At 34.5% G+C, this 5,221-nt stretch overlaps 1 non-coding gene across 1 annotated transcript; it reads left to right on the top strand.

Moving 5' to 3' along the window:
• The first annotated feature begins 3,923 nt into the window (after positions 1 to 3,923).
• Positions 3,924 to 4,051, top strand: LOC132499653 (small Cajal body-specific RNA 11). The gene has a single exon (XR_009533888.1). It is a non-coding gene; the product is annotated as a small Cajal body-specific RNA 11 (non-coding RNA).
• The last annotated feature ends 1,170 nt before the right edge of the window (positions 4,052 to 5,221 follow it).

Genomic DNA, 5,221 nt, shown 5'->3' with positions numbered 1-5,221 from the left:
TCTTTTTAAAGTTTGTTTACTCAGCGATCCATTTGTACAATCTTCTGCCCTGGATCATGTCTAAGTTAGGATACTGAAACATTGGTTACTAAGCAGTTAATTTTGCATGGATAAATTGTTATTAATATAAATGTGTTTTAGAGACTGTAAACCCTGCAGGAAGGCCCTGCAGAAGAATATTTTCTCACCTTTATTGGAAGACAATTCTCCATGAATCTCCTGCATGTCTGCATGAAATGCTAAGAAAGGATTTGGCTGCCTTGTTCTGGGTTATGTTTCCAAAGATATTTGTATATCAAGCAGGCTTGGAAGACAGAGTTTCTCTCCAGAGCAGGCAGGGGGCGGGGGGAAGGCAGGTTTATTTACAGGCCAGTATTAGTAAATTTCATTCAATTTCCTTGTGGCCTATTAGAAAAGATTTGGGTTCCCTAAATTCCATGTTTCTCAGCTATGATGCAAACCCACTGCAAGCCTGGCATCCACCTGTTCCCCTTTACCTCAGTCCTTCTAGAAAGTGGTAGGCAAAGACAACTGATGGGAACGTGAACATCAATCTGCTTGCTTTGCTACGAGTAATAAACAGTCCATGGTCTCTGACCCAGGAGTGTTGTGTGTTCCACCAGCATCCATGAAACTGGCAGGCTAACTTATTAGCCAGCGAGTAGCATCTCACACCTCATAGGGTAACATCACAACTCCTGAAAACTCTCAGGGAACCAACAAAACACTCTCCATACCAATGTTGAAGAGAGAAAGAAAACAAAATGTTTTAGCAAATGAGCATTTCAGATTTATATGCATGTAAAGATAGCCCAAAAGTGGGTTCAAAGTCTGGACAGAATTTGACACATATTTATACAGTCAGGTGGGGAGAGAACAATGAAAACTTCTCATATATTCTTGGGAGATGAAATAATGCACATGTGATTACCTCCCAAATATGCTGAGAGAGACCCCTGAGCTAATTCTCAAAGTAAGTGTTTTCAGTTCCAAGGGTCAGAAGCGCTAAGACCTTGCATGGCCAAATCAAAACCTTGGGCCTTTTATCAAGCCAATAATGTTTCAAGGGGTCACCTTCAGGAAGAAAGGTGGGGAGGCAGGTACCTCTCTCCTCTTTATTAAAAGGAGATATTACTAAGCCATAAAAAAGAATGAAATAATGCCATCTACAGCAACAGGGATGGACCTAGAGATTATCATATTAAGTAAAGTAAGTCAAACAGAGAAAGACAAATATCATATGATATCCCTTATATGTGGAATCTAAAAGAAAAAAAAAAGAAAACGAATGAACTTATTTCCAAAACAGAAAGAGACTCAGAGACACAGAAAACAAAAGTATGGTTACCAAAGTGGAAAGGGGGGTGGGAGGAGGGATACATTAGGAGGCTGGGATTAACATACGCACACTACTGTGTATAAATATATAACCAACAGGACCTACTGTATAGCACAGGGAAGTATACTCAATATTATATAATAACCTATAAGGGAAAAGAATCTGAAAAAGAAATATACATACATATATAAACTGAATCACTGTGCTGTACAACTGAAACTTACACAATATTGTAAATCAACTATAGTTCCATAAAAAAAATTTTTTTTTCTTTAAATCTCGATCATCTCATTCTTACTCAACCCCCAGGGAAGCCACTGGTCAAATCCTCAGGCTATAGTAATGCATGTATCTCAATAGAGAGTAACACCCTTCTCCATTCTGATATTGTTGGTTACTGTAATAAACTAACCACAGCCTTTTCACGTCACATCAATAGGCAATTTCTGTCTCCTTTCATGTTTATCTGAAGGCTCTGCTACAGGTCAGAAATTTGATCTTCAAAGAAAAAACAGTCACTACCTCCTGGAAAGAACTATAGCAGGTGTTTTGACTATTTATACCGGAAGAAATAGATTCATTAGTACCAGCTTTGGAGCTTAAGGTGACACCTCTTAGATGACTGTAAAGATTGCATCAGAGGATTGAGCCAGGAGTTTTTATTCCACAAGCAGACAACCTCGTGAAAGCAAACTGCTGATGTAAGATCAAGAGGAACAATAATTACGTAGTACCGAATGAACTTATGAGGGAATGTTTGGTTGTGTATGTGTTTTGTTTAGAATATTGTTGATATTTTTGATGAATATATGAAGCATTCTTCTATCTCTAACCCTCAATTATTTAGACTACGGTTTTGCAGAATAAAAAAAATTCTTTAAATGGTATCTTTTTTTTTCTATAAGAAATCTATTAGGCTGATTCTCGCATGTTTTTTTATACTAAACCTTTAATTTCAATGGCAACATAGTTATCTTCATAGGTTAATAGGAATCTGTCTCTTTTAAAAATTGGGATATCATTACACAAATCAACTGTGCAGCCAAAACCATGTATTGGGGGGGATCCTATTTGAGAATTCAATTTAAATCAGAACTAGAAGCCCACCAAAGAGCAAGGGTTATAATTCAGGTCTGGAATCTATGTCCACAAAGTGCTCCAGGAAACTGGTCTTGTACCTTCTGTGGATTACAAGAACACAGCCTCACAGGCAGTATAATAGCTCAATTAATTCCTTGCTGGTCAGATCCCTTTAGCAGATTTCCAGAACCTTAAAAAAGTAGAATCCACACACATACATAGATACTGTAGGTGTAACCCTAAGGAGATAAATTCCCTTTTTTCTTTTCCTACCCTCAGAATAGAAGAATAAGAGTTATTTAAAATTCAACCAAACCCAACCAAAAATTGAGTACGTAATCAAGAATAATCTCTGGAGTTTATTTTAGGATCACGAGTAGAGACTGTGGTAACAAAGCATTGTCTAACAGGCCTACCCAAGGATTATCTGATTTTAGACCTTTGTTTGGGTTGTTACTTACTATCGGTTACAGTATTTTACTGCTAATACCACATAAGACATTATTCAGTTTTGTATATGATTTCATGGTCCTCTCCTACCATTCTTTTATTTGGTCACTATACATACTTCTGTTGCTTCTCAACATTTTTTGGAAACAGTTTCACCCCTCTTGTTTGTTCATTAATGTGTTAAATAAATCTTTGACATGTGCTCATTTTCAAAATTCATGTGTTTAGCCTATAAAAGCTATGTTTTGACAAAAAAATTGAAGGATTGAAACAGTAATGTATAAATAGACTTTTTGATTTAGATATTATATATATATACGTTTGATATATATGTTCTTTAATAAATAATCTATGTATCTGCCTATTTGAATTCTTATAGTATTCTAATATTTTGGGTTTTAACCTATTCACAAGCTATAAATAAAGCAAACTATTTCATTTTGTCTCTAGAACTTTAGTTTGGTATTCTACCTGGCTTTACACTTTATGGCTATAAAAATGATATATTTTACAATGTTGGGACTCAAAGATTCCTTAGATATATAATTCCCTCAATTTATGCAGTTCACTAAAATATGAAATATCCCCCCTGAAGCTCTTTAAAAGATTGCTGTATTTTTGGTGTACTAAAGAACAGTGAAATAACTAGTAGTTATCTGTCTTATGCAACTAATTGCATATATGACCTAGATATTTCCATTATAATCCCTGTTATAAATAGCCATTTTCTTTAAAGTATAATTTATCAAGATCACTTTGGATACTTATTTTTTAACTTTTAATTGAAAAATTTTAAGTTGGTCTGTTATTTGATTACACTCTAAGTTTATACTCTTAAATTTAGTAAGAATTTTACTTTTGTAACTTGATAGCTATGGTGATTAATCACTTAGAAGAATTTTTAACTATTTAAAAATTGTATTTTGAGTTTATATAATCTAAAAAAAAATGGACCAATAAAGGTAGCAAGTCTTCTTAAAGAACAAAGCATTATATAACTTTAACTGAGGATGGGAGTTTAGAGGCAATTCAAATTTCAGTAACTTTAAATTTCACATCTAAATCCAATGTTTGGATATTAAAATTCACTGGCTCAGGGAAGTCTGTCAAGAGGCACAGAAACTTCCCTCTCAGTTTAGGAGGGCTGTCCTAAGAATAGGGTTGGCTCTCAGAGAGGACAATTTAGAATTAAAAATAAATCATTGGCTCTTGACAAAATCTTATTTCTAAAAAAAAAGTCAAATAGCTTGAATGTGTGTGCACATGTTTTGAAAGTAGTGCTAATGAGCCAAAAAGTGAATTTATCATAAATAGTTTGATGAATTTTTCCAACTCAGATTTTGTTTAAATGGAAAATACCTTTTAAAATAGAGTCTTTCATGGCATTTAAAAAGACTTTACCAAAGCGATCTTGAGAAAGAAGAACACAGCTGGAGGCATCACACTCCCTGAATTCAGACTATACTACAAAGCTAAAGTAATCATAACAGTATGGTACTGGCACAAAAACAGACACATAGATCAATGGAACAGAATAGAGAGCCCAGAAATAAACTCATGCACTTATGGTCAACTAATCTATGACAAAAGGAGGCAAGAATATACAATAAGGAAAAGACAGTCTCTTCAATAAGTGGTACTGAGAAAACTGGACTGCTACAGGCAAAAGAATGAAATTAGAACATTTTCTCACAACATATACAAAAATAAACTCAACATGGATTAAAGACCTAAATGTGAGACCAGAACCATAAAACTCCTAGAAGAAAACATAGGCAGAATACTCTGACATAAATCATAGCAATATTTTTTTGATCTGTCCCCTAAGGCAAAGAAAACAAAACCAAATATAAACAAATGGGACCTAATTCAACTTAAAAGCTTTTACACAGCAAAGGAAACCATCAACAAAATGAAAAGACAGCCAACTGAATGGGGAAAATATTTGCAAATGATATGACCAATAAGGGTTTAATATCTAAAAAATATAAACAGCTCATACAACTCAATATAAAAAAATTAAGAAATAGGCAGAAGACCTGAACAGACGGTCTTCCAAGGAAGACATACAGATGACCAACAGGCACATGAAAAACTGCTCAACATCACTAATCAGAGAAATGCTAATCAAAACCACAATGAGCTATCAACTCACACCTGTTAGAATACCTATCACCAAAAAGACCACAAATAACAAATGTTGGTTAAGATGTGGAGAAAAGGGAACACTTGTACCCTGTTGGTGGGAATATGAATTGGTGCAACCATTATGGAAAACACCATGAAGCTTCCTCAAAAAACTAAAAATAGAACTACCATATAATCCATCAATTCTACTGCTGAGTATATATG

Source organism: Mesoplodon densirostris, chromosome 11 (genome assembly GCF_025265405.1).
Source record: "Mesoplodon densirostris isolate mMesDen1 chromosome 11, mMesDen1 primary haplotype, whole genome shotgun sequence".
NCBI lineage: Eukaryota > Metazoa > Chordata > Mammalia > Artiodactyla > Ziphiidae > Mesoplodon > Mesoplodon densirostris.
Note: the sequence above shows the minus strand (reverse complement) of the source record. Positions and strands in the feature narration are given on the sequence as shown.